The sequence below is a fragment of the Hippoglossus hippoglossus genome, chromosome 18 (genome assembly GCF_009819705.1).
Source record: "Hippoglossus hippoglossus isolate fHipHip1 chromosome 18, fHipHip1.pri, whole genome shotgun sequence".
NCBI classification, from domain to species: Eukaryota; Metazoa; Chordata; class Actinopteri; order Pleuronectiformes; family Pleuronectidae; genus Hippoglossus; species Hippoglossus hippoglossus.
Window position 1 is genome coordinate 4155033 of NC_047168.1, and position 26676 is coordinate 4181708.

Consider the following 26676-nt stretch of genomic DNA (forward strand, 5'->3'; position numbering starts at 1 on the left):
AGACTGCACAGACAGGGACAAGGCTACGTACATCACTGGCGACAGCTTGACCACTGCAGTAAGCACAGAAGATGTATTGTTTAGTTTGCCTTGTGAACACACGTAGTACGCTGTCATGTGCAGCCGAATGATGGGTACACAGAGAGGACAGGTGTTTTGCCAAAGTCTGCCTGTTCGCTGAAGTGCTTGCTTGTCACAGGAACGTGCACAGCACCTTTACAGATGTTTTTGATGGCCCGGAGGTACGGTTGGATTGCTCCCGGTGCTGCCATTGGCCATTCCAACTATGACAGATGGATCAATGTGATCGGGAGAAAGAGAGTTAAAGATGTTTCACTGTTTTAAGAGAAAAGTAAAACAATTTCCAGGCCATCATGAAACTGTGGCGGGCTGCTACAGTCTAGGTAATTAATGGGAAACCAGGACGATAGCACCCAGCTTACATTATGATCCCCTGCTACATTAGGCCTGACAAGAAAACGTTAGTGGTGTATATTGTGTAAGGACAACTTTCACAGCAGATGCAGATTGTGAGAATACAAACATTTAATAAATAACACTCTTTCTGAGTTCTGTGTACAGAAGTCTCTCTTTGAGATGATCAAATGACAGTATGCTATTGCACCAGTGGTATACTGTCTTGACTATACTGACTTTTGTTTGTTCCTTTGCCCTGATGATCCGTGTCAAATGCAACACATTTCCATACACCAGTTTTGGCGTGTTTTTTCACAGGCCACAGTGGACCCGTTCCTGCATCCACACTTGCCACCGCCATTTTACAATTGTTGTTATTGTTTACTGTGCCAGTGCTCTAATTCTCTTCAGACTAAACCAGTTATAGCCCGAATTAGTCCTGAACGAATCACATCTCCAGTAACTACAACATACATGATGCCTACCAAAACCACAGTACTGTCAAAAAAACTACCGTGAGAAATTGCACAATTTTGGCATCGACCTGGGACCTGAATATCCAAACAAAAACTGTTTTGCAACAACAAAAACTATTAACTTGATCATCCAGCATTTTTTAAAGAATCTTTCAAATCAAAATAGGAAAACAAATATAAAAGATAGTGGAAGGTTTCCTCATCTACATTAGTCAGATCAGTTGGAATAAGGTTCACACCAGGAACACAACTTGGGACTTATTGGATTCTCAGAATCATCTTTCCATCTGCATATTGCAACATGATGGCCAAAACCACAAGTCCGGAGTAGACTGTGGCCTGGCCCTCGTTTTTGGTCATTAGGCATGTGATGAATGTGCCCAGGAACCACACAGGAAGGGACATGACGCCCAAACGGCAGGCAGCCATAATGACTCGCTGCATATCATATAAACAGATCAGTCATTTGCCAAAACAAACAGTGCCAAACTGTGGGTGACGCAACCCAGAGAGGGGAAAGACAGCCTGTGCTTGTTGGTTTGGTTTACTTGGACCCATTATTTGAACATTAACACGGAGCATTTCATTAAAAATACCCTCGGCACATACACAATATATTAAGCCACTGTAGAATAACTACACAGGCTCCCAGCTCCTTCATTACCACTCCCACGCACATTTGCACATATTCATGCAAATGGAGCAGATGTTTACTGTTATGAGCATTTTTTATTTAATTTTGTTGTATTTAGATGTTTGAGCAATAGCCATCAGTCATCTAGCATTCAAAGAGCAACAGAGTAAACTGCACTGAGCTAAACAAAAAGAAAAAGAATGAGAAAAGTAAACTGGTTACATAAGGCTATTTCCCACTTGTATTATGCACATTGTCAATTTGTAAGTGGAAATTTCCAGATAAAAAAAAAAGAAAAACTTGAATTATCATTAAAACATTGTTTGAGAAAACTTAAAAAACAATAAAAGCTTCTACTATCAGATCCATACGGAGTTTTTAAATGAATACAAGCAACAAATTCACATCCTGTTTTCCACATTATGCTTCACCCTTTGAGGCTTGACTCTTAATTGCATGATCTTGTTGCACGTGTTGGGGTTTTCTTTTGATTAATTACTCATCATTCATTTAAAATTTGAATCACATTCAGATGGACACTCAACTACAAAAGGAAAGAAAGACAGAATAGAGCACAGTCTCTTGTCTTAACTGCTGGATGCAAAACAGTTAAACATAGATGCTGCCTGTGAGAGCTGAAATGCCCCCTAAGCTGCATTTGCCTTGAAATAAGACTGTGTTAAAACAGACTCTGTGGGAGAGGAGATGCACAACAGACAGTCGGAGAAAGCATAGAGAAGAAGAGAGGAAGGATGGAGAGGCTGGTTGTTGAGAGAAAGCCAGAGGGACTGTAAAGCACAGGCTTTTTATTTGGGTATTTGAATATTATTTGAATATCAAATGATAGCAATTTTCTCTGCCCGTCTCTCCAGCAGGACTCACTAGCACTGAGTGCTTTCGTGGAAGTAACAGTTACCACAGTGAATTTAAGCTCCACTTTACATGTCCCCACTGACAATCAGCTCCAATCTCCTGCCTTGCCTTTTTTTCCCCCCCTTCCTTCACATCTGCTTCCTCTTCCCTTTTGCCTATACTCCTCTTCCTCCTCCGTGCCTCCCCAACTAAGTGTCATAATTCCTTGTTAACACAGCTAAATGAATATGTTGTCATTAAAATGGTACTAGAGGGCTCAAAGCGAGTTAAGCATAACAGCTTTATAGTACAAACAAGATGTGGTGGGGTGTGAGGGTGTTAAGTGAAGATATGTGACATCATGTCCCCCATAATTCCCTTGTGACTTAACTTTCCCCATCATGTTTACCCAACTAAGAGGTTTCCATTCTCTATCCGTACAGGAGCTAATGCAAGTTGTGCATTAATTCACAAAACAATTGTATTTGCAATCCACAGGTTAGATTAGCCCACTCATGTAGGACCATTCCATACGAGTGAGCTTCATTATCACAACCATCCAATTCACACAGCCCAGGAGGATGACCAGCAAGGCGGCCTGTTACTGCTAAATTATGCACAATGACATCTTACACATGCATTTGTCTGCTATGCTGTGGGGCCTTGAATGCTCAGCGTCCTTAGAGTGGGTGAGTCTGCACTGAAACCCAAACCACAGCGGTGTCTCAACACTGCTCTCGTAAATGCTCCCGACCCAACTATGATTTAATCCTCATTATACACGCCGACATCCTCCGCAGTGCCACCGTCTCAAGCCGCAGTCTACCAAACCGATTGTGGGCCATTACAAGCGAACGTATTACTGCGGCCGCATTGTGTGAGGCTAAAATGTGTCTTAAGCACATTTTGTGTGATCCGCCGCGAGGCTGGAAAGCAAAAAGACAGTCGGTGAAAGCAGCCAATAAGTGAATGCAAAAAGCAGGGGCATGCAAATGCAGATTCCCGAACACATCCAGCAGCACAGAGGAGATGTCTATAGAACAGAAAATGCAGCTGAAAGGAAGTATGAGGGAATTTGATGGGTGGGCTGCAGTATATTATCTCAGAGTGATGTAATACAGCACACACAATTGATCGGGGAGGCAAAGTGCTGTTTAGCTGATATCCCTGAGTAATGGCAAATTTGCATATATTTTTCCTCAGTCCTCAGGTGGCTATGCTAAACTATGCTAAACTGACAGAAGGCCGATTGAAATAAATGATAGTGCCCCACCGTCTGTGGGCAACCACTATGCCCTGTGTGGAAGCATGAATTGGTGTGAAAATGAAAAAAAAAAGGAGGGACAGACTGGAGATTTGGTGCAAACGGATCTGGGCCTACATAACTGCAAAATCTGGGACTGTATTCATACTGTATGTATGGTAGTTCCAACAGAATATATTTGCTTGTTAATATACAAAGATGTTTTCAGAATCCATATGTGCCCCGTAAGCTCTGACTGATGGACATGGCCGACAGCTGTTAAACATTTACGCAGGGCCTCATGATGAAGCAATCATCCACACATCAAGAGGTCTGACGTAAATCAAGCAGCCAGCCAGACCCATCACACACACACACACACACACACACACACACACACACACACACACACACACACACACACACACACACACACACACACACACACACACACACACACACACACACACACACACACACACACACACACACACACACACACACACACACACACACACACACACAGGATGAGCCAACCTGGTGGAAGAATACTAAAGATGATGAGCATCAAAGCAAAATCATTCTCGTGTTCTCCCACAAAAATATACGCCGCCCCACATCTGCACCATCTTTAAAAAGTACGCAAAATTCGACATTCAATTCCCCCTGACCTCCTTTCACAAATAATGAGCAAGCAGTGTTGCGTTGGAACTCAGCATGCCAGTAACATTAGGCCATAAGGCCTGGGCTAATTCAATTATAAAGCCTTCACATACCAATGGGCAGCAGCTCTGCAAGAGGGCCCCCTACACTCTGAGACATCCCTTCCCTGTAAACGAGAAAAGACAATGTTTCTTGCCTGCAGGCTAAGATCCGTGAATAATCTCGTCCATCCACTCACTCACACACACAAAAATATGAGCGCTTCTACTTTACGAACACACTGACACACAAAGAGCCCATTAAGGTGAAGCAAACGAAGGCGCAGGCAAACTGCAGTGCAAACACACACCTAAGTAAGAGTTCACGGAGGAAACCAGTGAAGCATACATTCGAGATGATTGACCTTTTAATTTGGCACCGCTGGGCATGTTTTACGTTCAAGATGTCGCTTGTCCAGTCATGACATCACTGATGAGCAACAGCGGCTGAGCCACTAGGTTCGAGGCACTGGAAATGCTCTTCAAACCCTGCCGTGTCCTTTATGGAAACTCCAAATGCAATCTCACCATTTGAACAAAGCAAAACTAAATATTCGGAGAAGAGGTACAACTCGGTAATTTCTGACTTTCCCAACCTTAATGTAGAAAGGATACTGTTCAATCATTGTCTATCTGCTAGAGCCAAACCAAAACTGTATATTACTGTAATTACTTTAATTGTGCAAAGCACTGACTCAGATAAAAAGTCTGACGATCCAGATATAAGTTCAGGGGAAGGCGGAGTTGGAAAATCTATACAGTAACTAGTAGAAGTGCTTTTTGTGATTTCCAGCTTGGGTGTAAAAGGATAGAAATTTGGCTTTCAAATTTGCTATAATACATTTAGGTTGAGGATTTATTAACCAGTTAGATTTAAAAGTAGCTCTTTCTCAGCCTTTGCCTTAAGGAATATGATTATTATTATGGGCAGGGGGTTGTTGATTAATTTAAACTCACATATTTGTCTTTTAGCGACTAAGATTCAATTAAACAATCGCACGTCCCAATCCCATGCCCAAATGATGGGGCTGAGAGTGATTCTTTAACAGCAGGGAGCATAACACTGCAACACAGTGACATTTAAGTCACAAAGCCACACAACCACTAAGCTCAGTCATTGTAAAGCAGCGAATGCACCATTTAAGCAAAGACTTTCAAAATAAGACTTTAACTCATCACAGACACAGACACCCCCTGTTACGAAAAACAAACAAACTGTTGGCCTACAGCAGACAATCACTGATGTTATGACCATAAGAATATGGGTGCCACTTAATAAAAAGGGTCATGTACAGTTGAAACTTACTGTAGTGTCCCTCAGAAATGAAGCTACAAGGAATCAGCTGCTTTTCTCGTTTTATTTATAATTCAGTAACTGAACACGGGCTAGTGTAGGCCGTAGCCAATGCCACAAATACAAAAGCCTGTTTGATCATGCGTGTGCTCTCAGCTAGCATCTTATACCAATCTCTCTATTGACAGTCTCGCCTCAAATCATCAGTAAGAAAACCATCAATGCCCCTTCCAGCTTTCTTCCAATCAAAGTAGCAACCACTGACAGGCTTCTCACACATTCGTTGACGCTGTAAACTGCACTAATGTACCTTCTAAACACAGTGATATGAACAACCTATAACACAACAGCATAGTCTGTTACAAGACTTCTAACAACCAAGGTCTGACACTGCTGTATACTCACAAAATGGATGACCGAGCATGCGTACACAGTCCCAGGAAGACGTCTAACCAGGTTAAACATGTAAACATATATTAAAATAGCACGTCTTTTCACGCTGTTGAGCTGAACTAAACATCGTTTACCGGAGGCAATCATGGAAGGTGAGGATTGAGCCATCTCGCAAAAAACTGCCTTCAATATTTGTAGTTTCCTTGCAGTGCAGGAAAAGGGACAACCGAGAGATGGCTGAACACCATCTCAGCAGAGAGAGACAACCCAGTTCTTATTGCAGCTGCCGTTGACCAAAGATTCAGAAAGCTTGCGTTTTTTGGCCGCAGAAGATGGCACAAGGGTGCAAGGGACAATTTAATTCCTTTCTATCATAGAAGCAAAGGAGACTGGGATACATGGCTGCGACTCAGAGTAACAGCAGAAAAAGGACAATGTCCAGGGGGGAAAAAAATCAGTACTGGATAACCTCCTTCAATCTGACACAGGTAGTCTGAGGGAGGCAGAAGATGAAACCCAGGAGGACCTACCGATCCAAATGGTGAGAAATGAAATTCAGATGTACTTTGCAGAGCCTGCAATATCCCAAAAAGAAGACCCTCTCAGATGGTGGAGGGGAAATGACGGACGTTTTCCCACACTTTCAAAGCTGGCATGATCTTTTCTGTGCATTCCTGCAAAATCCACCCCGTCAGAGCGAATCTTTTCTGCAGCGGGGGGAATATCTGCTCTCAGAAGAGGGCAAGCCTCACACGACACCATGTGGAGATGCTAACTTCCCTCAGTTTGAATGAACAGTGATTGACATGTGGCCTCATGTAGTTGCATCTTGCAAACAGACTGCCACGCACAAAAAACGCACTTTTCTTTCCGTTGAGGGAAAGTGTTGTTTTGTGTGTTTGCTGCTTTTATTGCTGCTACTTTTCCTGTCCTCTGTTTACAGAAAAAAATGGATACTTGATTTTATATATTAGCATTTTGCCTGTTCTGGGTTCAAAGAAACAACAGATACTTGAGTTTTAATTTATTTTTTTATATCAGCACTTGCCTTTGCTTGGTTTTAAAATGGACAAAAAGCAAAGTTTGATAAGACATTTTTAAATTAAGTATTTATCTTTATTGTTAGTCATCACATACCAAAAACAACCTCAAGCTCCATTTAAAAGCTGATGGCTAAATAAGAGCCATTGAGTAATTGTGTGATTAATCCAATTAGTCGATTCATCCTTTCAATAATCAATGAATTAATCAACTATCAGAATGGTCATTAATTAAAGACCTAGTGAAGTAAAGTATTTAAATATAAATGGCCCATTCTAGGGTAAAGAAAAAACACTACTTATTTTCAATTTCTGCCAATAGATCCATTTCAACTAAATCTTAAACACTGGGCCTTTAACTGTGCAGGGGTCCAGTCTGCCTGAGCTGAAACCTAGGACTCTACCTATGATTCTATATTTAATCATATTTAAATGACGCTGTAGTTTTTGCACCACTTCATACACATCACCTGTAAGACCCTAACACTGCTTATACCAGTCCGGTTTAAAAAGAGTTAGAAGAAACAGGTAAAAACGACTTTTCTCTTCAACATGACACGAACTGCGTCACTATGCTGAGCCAAACTGCGTCACTGCGCTAAAAGCAGCTGAACTTGGTGACTCCGTCGGGAATTTATTTTTAATTTTTATGCAGCTTTAAAAGATGAGATGTGCTAAATTAAGTTTATAGTTTTAGTGAATATTAGAATAGACGACACTCGCCAGGTTGACGTGCAGCACTTTTACATCTTCCAGCTGCATTAGTGTTTTTTTTTATATGCGCCATCGTCGAGACAATTAAACCAGCAATGTACCTGCTCTGCCAATTAACGCTGCTCTAACACCAAACACTTAATGTTCACCTACACAGAATATGTCCATCTTAAAAACAAAAACTCTTACATTTCTTCTTCTTCTTCATCCTCCTCCTCCATGATTGTCCTCCTCGTTAATTCAGGTGTGTATCCGCCCTCTCAACAGCTGCACCTAATTGCCACACAGCTGTCACCTGTTAGTCAGGTGAACCCGGACTGTACCATTTTGGCAGTGTGTGTGTGGTGGGGGGGTGCTGCTCAGTTCGAACCTCTGCATTTCTCACAGCGGGGGGACAGGCACCAGTTGTTTCTAAAGACCATTGGACTTTTCAAGTAGATTTACATCATATTTCACTTGTGTAAAGGGAAATCAAAAGCAGCTCTACACATTTCAATGTTGTAACATGTTGGTAGCTTCCCAGGTGCTTTTTTTCAGGTGGAATCATCAAAATATGAATCTAACTTCTGGGTTTAAATGAAGTTTGCAGTGGATGGTCATGCTCACAAATAATACAAAATATAAAATGATAATAATAATTTGAGAAATGTGTCTATGATTCTCCCGCTGTGTTATACACTTATTCTCTTTTCATGCAATTCATAGAATCATATCAGAGTCAGTCTTGTCAATTTCATTACATAACATTAACCATTGCATGTTTTAATACAGGGGTAGGCAACATATTCTGGCCCTATTAAGCAATAAAACAATAATAAACTCTCAGTATAATTTAAATCAAGTGATCTGTGAAAAATCTAGACTTTTGCACTTCATCCAGGCTCCTCTTCCTGGCGTGTGATGGGGAGACTGTGACCAATCACAAGGCAGCTCAGAGAGAGGCTGCTCCTATTGGCTGTTGGCAGCTGCATGTGTACGTCCTAGCGGAACATCTTACAGGACAGGTTGCTATTCCAGCATTGGCAACAACTGCCAAAACAACCTAAAAGAGTGATGATAAACACAATAAATCACACGTGGGACATCTGTCACATACACGTTATGAAAGCCTGTGCATATGCCCATGCTCATCTGGTGGGAGGGGCTCAAGACAGACAGCCTCCTACCCATAATATTGAACGCCCTGGATATTCGACTCTACAAAGAAAGTATGTTTCTCGCGATTCCCACTGCAGCTTTAAGTGCTTCATAGAAAAATGAGGAAGGAAATAAATAAATTAGACAATGGCTATGTGCTTTGAACTGAACTATGCTAACCAGGGAGAGAAGACAGCAAGGAAGACAGATCTATTAGCAATTTCAGACAGGCATGCAGCCTACAGCTAGCTCTGACATCCCCCCCCCCTCTCAGGAGTCAGAGGCTAGGAAAAGGCCCGAAGGATTGAGAAAACTGTGCTCTGCAGTAAGCAGTAACATGTTTAGCATTTAACACTGCGCAGGAAGTAAAGGTCTCTGCCGTGAGAATTAGTTCCTCTTTCTCTGTCTGCGCTCGCTTTCTCCGCCTCTCCCCTCCGCCTTGGCATGAACGCGGACTATGAGTGATACGTTCCTGCTCACATTGCATCCAGAGGCATATTCCGTGCCGTCTTGGCATCTTGTGACTTATTGTCTCTCCTCCCTTGCTGGCCCTCCTCCCTCTTTCTGCTCTCCTCTTAATGGGAATGGATGATAGCTACATTCTCCTCACTCCTCCACATCACTAGCCACAATGGACCAACTGCCCCCGCACCCTGCAGCTCACCATCCCATCCCCAGAGTTCTCGGGCGGCCGATTTGACGCAGCACAGCCAGTGGAGCGTATGAATGAAGGACAGGGTGGTTTGGTAGCGATACGCAGACAGAGAAGGCAGACGGAGCAGAAAGAAAATCCTCAGCCCACATGTGGGATTCATCTGGGTTTTATTATTACCATGGGACCTATTTTTTTCCAATCTGTGACTTGGGGCTGAAAAAAAAAAAAAAAAACGCTAAAAGGTAGGTGTAAAAGACTATTTAAGGAGGTATAGAAGAGTTAGGGGAGCACATTCCTGTGGTCATGATTTGTATTCAAAACCCACAAAATATTAACCAAATTGCATATGAGCCCCAGCTTGCAGAACTATTTGGATCTCCCCAGGAAATGTGGCGAGAGGTGAATTCCGCTGCCACCTGTTTACCTGCCTCCATAAACAAGAGCATTAGCCATTCCCTAGGCCTCAATAAATTCATTACAGCAGCAGGGAGTGGACCAGGGGGGAGACAGATAACCCCTCCGTCCAACTCCGCTGACAGCCAAGGTGAGCCAATGTCAAACCACAGGTTGCTCTCTGTCTGTCGCTTTTCTTGGTAGACTCTTACTGTGTTAAGTGGATAAAGGAAACATATTTCTCACCCTTCTCCTCCCTTAACATTTTTTTCCCCTCACACCAAATTGTGTCCTCCTCCTCCTCCAAAAATCGCTCCCATTACCTTGCCTCATTCTCTCTTCATTCCTCTTTTTTACTGTTATCACTTCTCTTTCACCGTTACCTAATTTCTTAACACTCCTCACTCGTCTTTCTCCTCTGACTCAATACTAGCCCACCCTAGCATTGATTGGGAGCTGTCTGCGCTCCTGACTGAAAGCACTTTGCCTTTTGTAATGTGTGCCGCTGCACAATGGTGACATAACTAATAATGGCTCCATAGTTAACAGTTATACACACACACACAAAGATAGGGTCACTGCAGAGGAGGTGATGACCGATTCGATTCTTCTTCATCAGAGTGAGCTTATTCTCTTAAGAAACCGAATGGGTGGATACATATTTTGTTACTGCTGCACAAATAATGTCAAGCTAGTTCATCCCTTTATGCATTGAGCAAATTATCCGGCCACTTAAGCTCATTTAAAACCAATTGAAAATGCTCAAACATGTGCTGTAACGAAGCTCAATGCAACAGCCTTGCAAATGCCGACATGCAATCGCAGCTACAAGGTCACATCTACAGGCTAGCACCTCTTAAAATGTGTTCAAAACAATAGAGTTAGTATTGTTTCATGCATCAATGCAACACGCAGTTTAATTGGTCTCATTTCCCTTCAGGGTGTTAATGTTTAATGTTCACTGATGTGTACAAAGTGTGAAAACAAAAAAGAGGGGAGATACAGAAACAGATAGCTTTTGTTAGTGCATACAACACAAACATAAAAACCATCTTAAATGCTCCCTTGTCTTTGCCTTCATTGCAGCCTTCTCTCTTTCTCTGTGTGTCGCTATGACACCCAGCAGCTGTCCCTGTGCTGTGCTGTGGCCTATCAGGACCATATGCAGGGGTGGGCATCAGCTGCCACATCAGCACAATGACTTCACCCTTCCCCAGGTCACAGGTGCTGCACGGGGGACGTCAAAAGGGCACAGGCATGCACAAAATGTACACACATACTTAGATGCATCTGTTTTTCGTTTGCATTTAAAGGTTCCTCTAACAGGACTTTAAGGCACAGTAAAGGATGTGAACTTTCTAACTGAATTGTTGACATTGTTATGTCACTGTGCAAATAGTTCTTAATGCCGCATGATGAATATTGAAGACAGCATTTTCTAATTCGATAGAAATCTAATCCACTTATCTGCTTTCTTGCACAGACACACAGAACGGCGAGGCACACTGAGTACAACTGCTACATTATTATCCTCTATAAATCACTACAACATTTCCTTCATTGAAAAAGGACTTCTGTTGCACACGCCATGTGCGCACTTCCAAAGCTTACATATTTTACAGCTACCTTAAGTGCACTAAGAGGCTTGGGCTTAACGTGACCTCATCACTACATTTACACCATGACCTGTTGCGAAACCAGGAGTCCAAACATCAAAGGGCTCCAGTCAGCAGTTCTCGCCCTAAGCTTCCATTATGCTGGTCTCAAGTCTGGCTTGAGTTTTTTTTTTTTAAATAAGGGAAAAAAGCAATGTTAGGGAAAAAAGGCAAAACTGGGGTAAGGAAGAAAACAAAATGACGGTAGGAAGAAGTGTGGGGAGAGAAAAAAGTCCTGCAGAGTCATCACAGGGGGTGCTGAGGGCTGTAAATCACACATAATCATAGAAGTCTTAAGCCACAGGGACGGCAAGCCCTTCCTGGATTCACACTAGTCAATAATGGGGAAAAAAATGGCACAATACACACACACACACACATATACACAAACACTCACAAATCCACAGTTTCATGCTTGTGTACTTCACAAGACTTACAATTAATTTCTGTAACAGTAAAAAACACAGTAAGGAAGGTAAACAGACACTGATTCAGAGGGAGAAAAAGACAGAGAAATAGAAGCAGAGACCGAGAACTAGACTGAAACAATGCACACCCCTGAACTGTGGCTCAGGGGTTAGGATCCCAGTTTTCCCCTTTCCGAATGCCGAAGTGTCCTTGGGCAAGATACTGAACCCCACATTTTCTGTTCTCATAGAGAAAAGTGCTGCACAAAGATGCACTGTATGAATGTTTGTGTGAATGGGTGAATGTAAAACTGAAGTGGTCATCAATACTAGAAAAGGGCTATAAAAATACAAACCATTTACCATTTACCATCCCTCTTCTCAGACACATACATGCACACCTCTAATCTATCATAAAAAGCAGGAGCAGCGCTTCTCCTGCAGTGAGCTGGCCAGGGAGCTCCACTAACAACAAACTCAGAGTACACTCCATGTAACACACACACACACACACACACACACACACACACACACACACACACACACACACACACACACACACACACACACACACACACACACACACACACACACACACACACACACACACACACACACACACACACACACACACACACAAAGACAGTGAGAACTCTGCTGCAAATCCTTTGGAAGTTGGTGCTGAAAGAACAGCTCCCCTGTGACGCTTTAGTAAAGAACTGCAGTGGGAAAGGGGGAGCAGCACTCCGGGATCTGGAGCTACCCAAGGTGCTGAAACCCTCCCTGAGAAACAGCTGGCTGGACTGAAGGAGAGATGGAAGTGGAGAGTGGAGAGAGGAGGGGGGCTGTCCAAGTTACTGAATCAACAGCATGGCTCTCCCTCATACACCGGCTATGGTGGCATTAAAGGGATAAGACCCTGTCAGACTGTTTACTTATACCTTTGATGCTGACTGAGTTTTCCAATGGTGAATCTTCCAGATGGTCTGCTGTTCACAGACACAGTAGACGATTGAAAAAGGGTGATACTGTCTCCTATTAGACTGACCTAACTTGTTGACATCCTGCTGATTCCAGGACATAGAATCAATACGAGTAAAAGAAAATAATGGATTAATGGTAAAAAAGGAAAAGTAGTTGTCCTGTGTTTGTTAATGTATAATTCATGTATGTAAATTTAGAATTCCATTTATCAAAAGCTACATAACGTATAGGCTGTGCTTTGCCAAATATTTTCAGTGTGTTAAATAAGCTAGACTATTATAACAAATAATTATATATATATATATTAGCATGAAGCATCACTAAGCTTTGGATATTGTTATTTAGTCTGAGCAATGCTAACACTACAGCACTACAGCCGAGGCCAACAAGGGCTACTGCGAGTGATGTAGAGATTATGTAAGTGCATGAATAAAAAGCTTAGCAGCACAGCATTATTAGAACACCGTGGACATACTTTATTTTGCATTAATACTGCACTGTGTATTGACTCTGTAGAGAGATTTCTATTTAAAAAGTTGGTTTCATGTTCCCCAGAGCCGCAGTGATGAAATATGAGTGCAACAATTTACACTGGACCAATCGATGTTAGGAGTTTTGAAGCACAATTAATAGTCTAAATTTAATTCATTATTGATATCTACTCTCAACTAACATCTGCTGGCTTTTTCGTAGACACTACATTTTACAGCTGGATAGAGAGTTTTTTCAAAGAATTGATTTGGGTTTTCTGCAGGAATGATGCATTAATCCTGAACTAAAGCTACTATCTGAGCTCTGTAAAGCAGCATAGTCTACCAGGGTGATCCAACACAGTTAAATGAAGATTCCTTTGTGCCAGGGTTGAACCTGATGTTAAGCGACGAACCCAATCGTCTTTTGTGTGAGACAGGCAGGCTCATGTGGGTAGAGAGCTGTCCGCGGCGCTGAATTGACAGCGGCTTACAAGTGCCGTACGGGGAGCTGTCTGTGAAGTGTGTGGTGCTGAAGTGTGCCGACGGATTGTGTGCACAAAGCATGTCCTTCCTTGATGGTCATGGTGTTCTTGCGGCCTACCCCGCAGTGCATCTTGCACCCATTGTTTCTGGTTCAGCCGCACAGCTCTGAACCGGAGATGCTGGAGGTGGCGATGCACTGCAGAATGTGCCATAAGCACTAAATGACATGAAGGAAGGTCACTGAAATTCTCAGAACTGACACTCAGCATTTCACTGTAGGCAGTGGACAAAAGAGGGACCTGGATAAAAGAATTATAAACGAATGGTATTCAGAAAAATGTTAAATGTATGCAATGTTTGTGTCAGAGGTACCAACCCAACAGATGAAGCTTAGTTGAAAATCTCCTTTTTGTTTCCACTGAACCCATCCTCACCTTGCTATGTTTAAACCTTGAAGGCGGCATTTTCTTTTCAAGTAGGTTAATTTACAATCGTTCTTCACTCACTCAAATATTAATACAAATACTTTCTACAATTGAGAGGATGAATAATTGAATCACTTCATGGACCGCTCTTAACCTCCAGATTTCAAACCATAAAAAAATATGAATTATAAAAATATTTTCTTATTTCTCACTATCCGCAAAACCTCTTCCAAAATAAATGTAAGGTAAAAAAAAAATTGAAGTTGCATAATTTGCAATATTCATAAATATCCCATCCATCCAGTATCTATACCACTCATCCTTTAGGTCTTAGGGGCAGCTGGAGCCAGTCCCAGCTGACATTGGGTGAGCGGGTTCAAACCAACGTAAACACAGGGAGAACATGCAAAGACTACACAGAAAGCCACGAGCCAGACTGGGATTCAAACCGGGAACCTTCTGGCTCTGAGACAACAGTGCTAACAACAACTGCCTTTAGTCAATATTATTTTAGTAACTATTATTGCAGCTACAACATCAAGGGAATAACCTCGCCATACTGACAGGGATCTCCTATCTCACATTCTTATTTAATATCTTAAAACATCCTCAACACAACAACAACAAAGTTTTCTGTCTTTAATATGATCATTTATTTTTCTTGCAAATCTACAAAAGCTCCCGGAAACTGTGAAAAGAGCCGCTGTGCTGTGAGGGCGCAGTGACCTCATTGCTGTTTCTTTCCTCATTGAGAAGACAAAAACAAAATAAACCAGCAGGAAGATGGAGATGTTAATGTTTGTGGCGAGAACAACACGCCTGCTCGCTCGCTCTCCTCTTGCTCGAGGCCACACAGGTGTGACTAAGTCTTATGGATTCATAGCTGATGGCAGAGCGGGGGTTAGCGAGTGAATAGTGGGTAGCTGGAGCAAAGTGCCCGCCTTGCAGATAGCAGCATCCTTAGAGAAAATGGCTTGGCAAGAGAGAATGCTTTTCGATCGATAGTGCGCTGAGGTAGTTTGAAAGGGCTTTGGTGGGGCTGACTTCAACACAGCCTCTGTGTTTCGGAAGACCTAAGAGGTCTGCTGGGTTCCTATGATCTGCCTGTGTTGTTTGTCTTATCTCTCTCTTCCTCTCCCCTCGCATTTTCCCTGTCTTCTCACTTACTACTCAGATTTTCCACCAGCCTGGAAGCTGTTCACTGTGATGATATTGATCTCTTTTCTCACTGTATGGCCAGACATTATGTCTGAACTGTATGTCTGGTGTAATACTTGTTCTGTGAATGTAATATCGAATAGAATCATGTTTTTATTTATTTTGTATCTTTATTTACTTTCTTGTTTGTTTGTTTCTTGCTCTTTTATAGAGCTATTTGTCTTGTTGTGCTTCAGCTGGGCAAGAGGGCAGGTTCATACCTCAAATTTCAAATGTATCAGGTAAAAACTGGCTTTTATCTCGTTTTATCTTCTCTATTATAGATCTATATGTGTCATCTGAAACCTTTCTATTTAAACTAGTTTTAGTTATTACTCACATGTGGTTGCCAGGGTCCTTCTGTTTTCAGTTTGCATGTTCTCGATATGTCTGCATGTTTTTTTTCCCAGGTAATATGTATCTGAAACTATTACGTTAACAGTGTCAGGAAATCTTGTAATGTGTCCGCTATAGAAAAATATAAAAGGGTGACAGACTGACAGGCCGCAGCCGTGGTGAAAATCTCTGATACATTCCCAGGGACTCGGTCTGTCAAAATAGGCACAAGCGTATCTGCTGCTAATACTACTCTCACACACACACACACACACACACACACACACACACACACACACACACACACACACACACACACACACACACACACACACACACACACACACACGCTCACGCTCACTTCCAGCCGCCCACACTCTACAGCTTGCCGTACACCAGGGGCCATGTCAAATCGCGGAGTTATTCCAGGGACTCGCTGGGGAGTGGGAGGCACAAGTCACCATACATGCCAGTCCCCGAACACCCGGGCCAAATGGTGTGTCACACCAGCTTGGAAGAGAGAGAAAACACTGATGAATCCTGGACTGCTCTATTTAGATATGGGAAAGAGACAGCGAGAGGGAGAGAGAGACTTGGAAACCTGGTAAGTGCTAAACCCTCACAATTAGCACCATTGATGGGAAAAGTGGCTCTGATCCCAAAACAATCAGATCTGGGCTTATTTAATTTCTGGGCCATTTTATGAGAGGCTGCTCTGGGCATTGTCACACTGTTTGAACTAAACTAGATATATTCAATAGCAATGATTAATTCAAACACTACTGGCTATAATAATACTGTAGGTTGTATAAGAACATGACACAACCATTTTGGCATCTGCGCTGCCAGTGCTGTGGTGTTGCAGCCACACTTGTGTGTCTAAATTCATCGCATCACAGTGGCGCGACTATGATGTCCCATTGAAAAGGCTCCTTTAACCCTAAACCTTACGCTTGATTATCACGCTTCAACTCAACCTAACAGCTAACACTACACAAACACAAGGGTATTAAAACATTCCCAGCTCTGTTGCAAGCCAACAGCAATATCACAAAGAGCCCCTGTAGACCAGACCGTCTAATTTCGGTTCGGCATTCTCAGAGAGACCACCTCTTTCACTGGCCAGGTAGACCACGTCCTCCGAAGGATGCAGCTAATGATTCACCTGTCAATCCACCAATCCATCCTGTTATGTGACACAAGTGTTGTCTGCTGATCAAGTATTAGATTTCGTTTGTCTGTGGTTTTTTGTTGGTATATGAGCCATGACAATCTTTACTGCATCCTAACTGAAGATGTTCCTACAGCTGAACAAATCAGAAGCTGGAAAAGGGCATTCATCCCTTTATCCTGTGGCAGAGAATATTTTCTTGGGGAGCAGTGATAACACCAAAATCCTAGTGAATCACTGGTTGTGTTATGTTTGCTTTAGGGTTGATCAAACTGGGCAGAAAGATTACTTTAAAATATGTAATATCAAAACAAGGAGGGACTGGGTGTGCTGAGTTGTGAATTAGTTTATGTTATAAATGGTACCGTGATTCATAATTGAAAAAACAGTGTAGGAGAAAAACGTACCAACACAGGTGCACTGAATGGCTAAAATTGTAAAAGTATGGATAGGGATGAGGTCCAAAAGAGTTGAGAACAGCCCGCACTGCATCACAGCAGTTAGTCAGCAAGTCCCACTAAAGCTTTCTGGATGGATGGTTGAACTGAAACTGCTGAACTGAGATGGAGGGAGGGCAGAATGGCCTGTGACGCTGCAATTCCTCTCGTTCCTCTTCCCTCGCCGTCTTTTCCTCTTACCGTCTTTCTGACACATTCAGCCTTCGTGTCTCTACCTTTTCCCTTCAAACCAGGAAAGCCGAAATGTGACACAGGCCTCATTTGCCCCTGACAACCACGAAAATGGCAACAAAAAAAAAAAAGCAAAAAACTACCTGCATCAACACTAGAGAAGCGTTTAAAATTAAAGTTTGGAGCAGTGCAGGTGATGAAAACAGAAAGTGAAAATCTCCGCTGTCAGAAGTACAAAAGTAAAAGTGCTCGTTTTTTGAGACCGACATACAAAACAACTACACAATAAAGCTACGGTGTATGTGATTGAATTTGAGTGCCCATTTCTATTCCTGTGTTTCATCTTTGAATCACAAATGGTGTCGCTCAATTGAGCTTCTCTAAACCTGGCTCATTACAAATGATAGAATAGTGCTGGGTAATTGTTTGACCCTGCCTGCTCAACCTACGTCCTTCGGCTGCTGAGAGCTCTCGATGGGAGAGGTCTGTGGGATAAATGGTGGCCGTTCCCGTGCTCTGCCCCGGGGGCCGTGTGCAAAGAGAGCATCGTCGTATCTGTGACAAGACGAGCCTGATGAAGGTATGCTGGCTGCACAAACCCAATGCAGGCCCGGGCAGCGGCAGCACCACCTCTCTAAAAGGACCCATTGTGCCCTGCCAAAGCCTTTCCCTCTCCGCGCTGAAGTGGCCATTGTGGCCCACAGAATGGCCATCCCTCTTCATCGCTTGGCAAAGAAAGCGCAGCGGAGTGTGGCCACAGGTGCAGTGGTGGACAGTATCTCCACATCATGAACCCCATCAGCCCCAGAGTGCCCCCTGTTGCCCGGCTCATTCTTCCCACGGGGGAAGACAATCCAACCTAATTTCAGCCAGTGAATAGAGCGTAAAGGAACAGGTACATTCCAGTATTGGAAATAGCTACATATCAGAATTGAGCGAGGGGTAAGAGATGTGAGCTTGGGAGGGTTTATTTTTAGCATGCATAGCTCAGGTTTGGACATCTTGTATTGATTTGGGGGCGGGGATGGTTCTTTGAAAAAATATTCACCCATGACAGGATGGACAAAAGCCTTATGGATTTACTGGTAGAGGGGAATACTCTGTGGTGGAGCGCAGCAACTCTCTGAAGAATACTTGACGGAGAGCAGTACCTCCAGTTGTTCAACAAACTCTCCTGAGAGTCCATTTAAGAATTAGGATGAGTTAAAAAAAATGGATAGAGAAAATCTTCTGCACACAAGTCTGATGAAAGACGGATGAATTTCTATTCGGCGTTCACAGTGGTGAATAAAAGAGTGTTGAATATTGAATAATAACACAACGTGGATCTGTCAACAACTCTGGATGCGATAAACGTACATGCTGACAGTCCATCCCAATTGTATACAATAGAACAGTTCAGGATTTAAGCAAACTAGGCCACTATAAATCACGTCGACATGCCCAGTATCCTTATGAGAGTGCAGACTCTCAAGATTCCCCGTATCACAACATCAGAGACAGGATGGCAACTCCTAACACAAAACATAAAATGTCTGATCTCAAACATTCCTGCTGAGGCCTTCAAACATCTCAGGTCAACCATCTGTGCAACATAATTTGAGTCAGGCAATAAATATGTCATTGGTAATATTAAAGAAATTGAAGGGTATATAGGTAACACATTCCCTGACAAAGACACTTTAAGTATTAAAGTGCTTTAGAGGAAGCTTGGTGGTATGTCCATGGCCATCGCCACAGCCTATGTACAAACGAGCAAGTATATTTGCATTTGAAGTGATGAATGGGATTTCCTCAGACTGTCAACGTTGCTTACATTTCTTTTAAAATGCCACACAATAATAAATGATACATTCCCTAAGAGAAAGAAAATGTGGATGCATTTTATCGTCCCAAACAGCAACTAAGTGACTGATGGCGATGTCCAAGCACTTGTCTTTGCAAGTGGATGTTATTGTGTAGTTAGATATGCAAGTGTTATGCAAACAAATTGCGTGATTATGCAAAACTCGAAATAGTGTGGATGAGTGATATCCCACAGCATAAGGATTAGTTACTAACACCCACTCTTCAATTATGAGCATAAAACTCTTATGTGGGTTTTTTTTGTGTCCAATATCCCTGTTACGCAACCTGCTCCACTTTAAAATAGGATCCTTTCACTGCTAATCACATGTTAGCACACCCTGGATTGGATAGGCACAGTTCATACAAAGATAGAGACGCTCTTGTTTATGTGTGATGATGCAAAGCCAAATGAGGCTTGGTGTAACAGGCTTTGCTGCTGAAAAAAAAAAAATCAAACAGCACTAGCATTTACTACTGACTCCGAGAGGATGAACTGTCATCGGGTTACAGGTGAACATGATGCATCGTCATAGAGGGTGAGGTTACACCGGTTCGCTTTGTTCCGAACATGCCCTTCCAGATGGGGAGGTGGTGAGTCTGGGCGGATATTTTTAAATCTGAGAAACAGCAGCTGGTTTTGCGCCGGACTAATTTAGGTAAAGCAGCTCACTGGCAGGTGCTAAAGAGACACGTCCCACACCTGAAACACAGGCCAGTCCAGGAAATGAGTCCTCTCACGGTCTGGGCCGGGGGGACAACTGACGGGGAAGGCATTTGAGTGGAGGCCAAAAGGAGATAGGGTGCAGACGTGACTACTCAGCTTGACATGTCTGTTTTATTTCTCTATTATTGATTCTCTCCTACTCTCTTTAAGAAAGTCCAACTCATCCATAGCAGCAAGGATCGCGATTGAGTCTCTTAACAGGCGAGCGATGTGGTATTGCAAATATTTCAAATCAGTCTCTCACTTGAAGCTACAAAGAGCATCTTCATTAATTCATTGGCAGTGGCTGCTTTTGGGAGGGGGGTTGATACTCAGATATGAAAAAAGGGGGCTGGGATTACATTAATTTCAACTATTTCAGAGCGGGGGGAAAAAAACCCTCATCCAGGATTCAGATGTACTTGCGAGCTGTGCTGAACGAATTCATGACCCAATCGTTGTGGAATACAGTGGAGTTTGTGGCACAGTTCCAGGATTCCAACACCCAAGTCCCCTCCACTCTCTCAATTAGAAAGACCAAAGGCAAGATGTTAAAAGCCGCACAGAGCTTTCAACTCAAATGGTGCCATCACAAGGCAATTTTGTGCTTTTTTCCCTCTGCAGCTGACAGCTTGATGAGAGATGTTCTTACTCTGACATCTCCCATAATAAATGTCCTGCCGGACTGACTAATGTTAGTTCCAATCTAGACTAGGATATCCTACAGCCACGGCCCCACAGGAGGGAAGAGCGTAAAAGTGATAGGATCGATAGGCCATACAGTATCCTCTCCTCCCTCCTGTGCTTCTCTGTCTAACGCCCCTTCTCTTTCGCTCACAAATCCATCCATGCAGAGACAATGAGTGGTCCTACACTCCTTCTCTCCATCACTGGCTCTTCCACCCCTATTCTGGTGTCTTAATCAAAAGAGAAAAGAAATAGAAGGGTTGGAGTAAGAGCAGGCCAGGCATGTCTTCCCCCATCATGGCCCCCATGGCTAAAATGGAAGGGGAGTAGGGAGGGGAAAGAGGATATCTTTCATTTTCCTATCACATGTTCTCCACTTTTTTATGCAAGCGAAAGTGTCTTCTATATAGCTCCCCTAAGCTCCTTTAACCTCTCCTGTGTCCCACTCTGTGGGCGGATTGTGGGCAAATGGATGGGAAGACGGATGAGGGCCAGGCGTCGAGCGGCAGAACAGTGAGTTAATGAGGCAGATTGCTCTCTTTGCCGACGTGCGAGGGATTACAGGCAGATTACCCATTCGGATTCTCTCCGCGTCCAATTTCGCTCCCTCCCGGTCTCTGCCGTGGTAAACTGGAGGGGCGCGGCAGGGCGTGGGGGGGATTGTGAGGGCCCAAGTTGTGATAGAGGTGAGATAGAAGACAGTGGCTCCGCTCTCTGTCAGGGGAAGATGACAGCTGCTCAAAACACTGACCTGTGAGCGGATGGTGTTTATGACTGATGCCTCCTATCTGACAGCTGCTCTGAGGGCTGCGCTCGACCTGCACATACCATCATGAGACCAAATCTCTTATGACTCACATGAGATCCGTCTCATCTTCACTGAGTTAATTCTCAGAGATAAGTCCGATACACTAGGTCTACAGATCCCGCCCACAGAAAAGCACAGAGCAATAAGTCACAATCTGCATTTGAAACAGGTTGTTGTTTTTTTTCTTGCTGCCTTCAAACGGCATGCTGTCTGCGTGTTGACCCAGAATGATTGCATTTGAGTCGGAAAAGCTAGAGATTTACATGCAGGAAAGTTGTTGGAAGCCTCGTGTCAGCGGAACGAGTGAAAACAGAGGGAGGCACAGGACCTCAAATCCACTTCCTGCACTTGCCGAATAACAAACACCGAAAAGGTCTGGAAACATTATTCAAATTGCAGGGGAATTTGCAATTATTATAAGTCATCTCCACTCACAAAGGCAATGTTAAGCACCCTTCATGAAGTGCGCTGAAAGCTCTGAGAACAAAAGGGGAATCGTGTATGGGCCCTGCTCAGTGTGGCCTATTATTACGAAAGGGGAGAAGCCTTTTAAGTATTCAAAAGGCCATTGTCAAAATGTTGTTGGACTACATTGATGGAGGAATCCTTTTTGTGAGGTTTTGTTTTGGTTGACTGGAAATTAACAGCTGGATGCCAAAGTGTACGAGGGAAAAGTAAATTCCCTCACCAAACCCCCCCCCCCCCCACCCCCCCCCCCCCCCCCCCCCCCCCCCCCCCCACCCCCCCCACCCCCCCAGTGGAGCTGGTGAGGTCTTTTAACATAGTGGCTGTATGAGCATGCACTCAGGAAATGAATCACAACACCTTGCTTAATTAATTCCAATGTGGACTCAGTATGCACTTCCACTTCCTGTCTGATTAGGCCAATCATCTTTACATGATTGTATTTGCCTTGCAAAAGTCTCAACAATCGGAGCTGGGACACTTCTCTGGATTCATCCAACTTCACTGCTGTGAGTGGAAATCCTTGTTTGTAAGTGTCACTGAGCAAATGCATTCAAATGAAGTAGTTAACAGTACTAATTGTAGTAATTAGTACCACTGTCCCACAGTAACGGTCTGCCCGCGTTGCTGCACAGTCCAACAGGAGATGGAGAAGTAGAAATAGAATGTTATATATGTAATATAACGGGGATTTTATGTATTATAAAAGTTCACACAGCTTCACTGTATAAAGACAGAATAGGTCAGATCCCCACTGGCGTTTACAAGGTCTCTCCTCGTGTGGTGTCTGCTCCCATCCTCGCTCTGGTCGCGTCCTTCCCATCCGTCTCATGCCTCTGCGCGGCTCCACTAGACAGCATGTGCTCGCTTTAATTAGAGCTTCCGAAGGTGCAGCTAAAACCCCACAGTCCGCATTTGCACCTCATGATCGCAGCTATCTGCTGATTCGGACTACCGCTGTGATTTGTAGGCTGCTCCTGGGTCGGGGGATTTTGTGTAAAGACACCATTACGCGCCCCAGTGGGCGTTTGGCGACGCGGTGGCGCAGGAGACACATGCAGTCGCCGCAAAGGATAGGCCGTACAGTCAGCTCCAGAATAAGACGGCACACATATTCCACGCTCAGTGCCACGCAGTCCTCACATTTACGTGGGGAAAAGACTGTGGATATTAACACACAGGGTCCGATCACAGCCACTTCACTCTCCAGCAGCCAATCATTACGCAGCTGCTCTGTAAAGAAAGTATACCCCCGGGTGGCCTAATTCCCTGTGTCATACATATATATATTTTTTAATTTAAAGAGAAAATTCAGTTAAATATTACTAGAATAAAAATGATAATAAACCTGCTCTATAATGCCCCATTATTTGAATGAACTCTCCGGTGGCAGAACCACTGGAATGAGAGGGGTTGAAGGGATTTGGGGAGAAGAAAGTGGGGCTGTGTGTGGAAATTAAGATCCATCAGTACATTGTACTCGCTACACTACAATTCAGGCTCATATTTCATTCTAACCCGGAGCTGTTACAGTGGGGTCTGCGGGTCCGACGAGTGTCGGGGGAAACAATCCCTCGCAAGTCGTCTGGACGCTGCGTAAACACAGCCACAGCTTCAAGAAGCACAACAACTGACTTTCCCTCTCTCTTTCCTGCCGAATTCCCACACTCCACTCCACGCCACTGCTGTCACGCGTGGCTCCAAAAACATACATGTCCATCACTTGCCTCCTCCGCACGCTCTCTCACACACACACGCGGATTCAACGCGTCTGCTCCCGGAGCCGCAGAAAACAAACAGCAGACCCGCGGATCCACTCGCCTCCCAAATCTCCTCCAAATATTGACCCATTACGCATCGTTCGCACTGAACAGAACAAAGCCAGCAACTGAACTGCTCGTTATTCTTAGTCTCATCTTTAAATTCTTTCACCTGTCATCATTTACAAAATCATGACAGGCGATGAGTGCCTTTGCAGAGAGGGATACATCCTCACAGCCAGGGGATGGAAGAAAAAAAAAACGCACTGAGACGCATATTGTCACCACAGCAGAGAGGGGAAAAGTCCTTACTTGTGTTTTGCAGCAATCCCTCCCGATATTATTCTCCAGGACTTGAGGAGGTTTGTACAAATCCCTGGATATAGCCTGGGTGCAATTTGCGCTTCAGTGTTTCTTGTTTTTGTTTTTTTTTTATTTTATCCAGAGCGTTGATCAGACCAGAAAGCAGGTTTTCCACCCCCCTCTTCTCTCTCTCCTTTAAGACAGATGTGAACGTTCCTGGCTGAGTCGCTCCACCTGCATCCCCTGCCGTCAACGCAGCGGCGAGGCAGGAAAGAAAGATGCAACTTCAGATCCTCCTTTTCAGATTTAAAGCGCCTCCGCTGCAGTGCACCGAGGAAGCTTTTACTGCGGAGGTGCCGTCGCCCTGCGTCTGGCGGATGCTCCTGCTCGTTTCGGTGCGCTTTGACGCATGATCCTCCACCTGCATCCGCTGGAGAAGGAGACACAGCGGCATCAGCAGCAGCGGCAGCGGCACCGCACTCGCAGAGATATACGCCCCGCTCCGGCTGGAGAGGGCTACTTCACCCCGGGGTGGAGACGGGGAGGGCGGTGCACTGCTGGCTGCTGCTCTGCACAAGTATCGTCGCTCCTAATAGGGCAGTTAAGGCGCGAGAAATAAAGGGTGGTCAAAGAGGATGTTAATATCAAACATACCCCAGAGGACTAAATGTGAACCAATTATAGCATTCACTTGCGAAGATAGAGAAAAACGCCATCTTGATCTACTGGAATCACAAAATGACACGAATTCAAAGGGGACAAAATCTATTGTATCCCCTTAAAAATCCGTTTATACCCAAAGGACAACATATAGACCTCGTACTCTAATAACTGTGAAGGATGGAACTGTCTGCGATATTATTTGCAAGTTGCGGATCTAATTACACAAACAACTTTGTCTGAGTCAAAATGGAGCAATTACTAATGAGTCACAGACTAATATTCCTCAAAAAAAAATATATAACTATCAAGTGCACCGCTGCTATTATTTGCTAATGACTGCCGATAACCACTTTTCAGCAACCAATTATGTAAACCAAACAGTTCGTCCAAAAACAACTTAAAAGAAGATCCTTTTTTTTTTCTTCTTCCACAGACGACATAATCCTAATTAGTTTATTTACTTAGACACACACACACATTTCCCTCATGAAGATTGAAGATCGCTTAAAAAAAGTGAGTAAACAATTTTATATACATTAGGGCCCCTTGAGACAATTTGATCAGGCCCAGAGATAATATTAAAAAAAAACTAACAGAAAAAGAAACTCAGACACATTGAAAAATTCTCATGGCAGCAATTATTTTTTTTCCTGTGATGCAAGTAAATAACACAAAGTAGTCGAGCCAGCTGATGCGTCTGACAAGCAAGGACACAAAATCCTTGAGCTGCAAAACAATGATGAGCTCAAACGACCTCCCTCTGAACCAAATGTGCGGAGAGTCGTCCCAGTCTGAGGAGAATCTGACTCTTAAGACCCAGGTCTGCTCAAGACTGACTGACCAAGAACCAGAAAAAACTGCTTTGAGAGGCATCATCTTTATCCATGACAGAGAGATGAGTGTGATATAACTCTGTTCAGTGACTTATTATAACCTGATGGATAAAGAGGTGGAAGCACTGAGTTTAGTTGGATTCACGTCGGCTGACAGGAACTTATATCTGAGAGATGAAATGTTTCAATATTACAATGGAACAGGATCCAAATAAGACTGTCCACATGCTGCCATATACCAACAGGCCATTAGTGTGTATATGTTATAATGATGACTATTAATTAATTAATGTATAATTCACTTTTATGTGATTTGTAGAGGGATGGTCATCTGTATTTACCTTGTGTTATATATATATATGAAAGGGGCAGGTAGATTTCCCTGCTGCCTTTTCATTCATGGAATGTGTAGGTATATTGTTTTGTTTAATAAAATTGTTTCTGGATTACACTGAACTTAACTAAACTTAACTGAAGTCTCTCTGTGATACTCATGATTAAGTTTATGATGGACACATCACTGTTATATGTAGAGTTCATTCAAATGATTAAAGTATTGCTGATATTCCAAACAAACTAGGGCTGCCACTTTTTACTCGAAAGTGGAACATTCAGTCGAACTGTAATGGCTGGATCAAATAAACTCTACCGTGTAGAAGACCATCAGGAGTAGTTGGTCTCCTGATCCAGCTGGGGGCGATAACCCTCAGCTTGACCTATTGCCTGCCCTCTTGCCCTATCAGAAAGTATGTCAGTAATCGGGGAGTTTTTCCTGCACAGAGAATTGCGAGGCAGCCACCTCCGACAAAATTCTAGCACCGTGGAAACCGCTTAGAGTGATAACATTTGTCATCACTATCAGTGGTTGGTTACTACAAAAGAATTGAGTAGCTTCAG

At 43.5% G+C, this 26676-nt stretch overlaps 1 protein-coding gene across 1 annotated transcript in view; it reads right to left on the bottom strand.

Annotated features, from left to right (window-relative positions):
* Nucleotides 1-24684, bottom strand: part of nrxn2b (neurexin 2b) — a 617697-nt gene extending 593013 nt beyond the window's left edge. Inside the window, 1 exon segment of the mRNA XM_034615320.1 lies at nucleotides 24293-24684. The gene's annotated coding sequence lies outside the window, so the exon portion shown is untranslated.
* Nucleotides 24685-26676: the final 1992 nt, after the last annotated feature.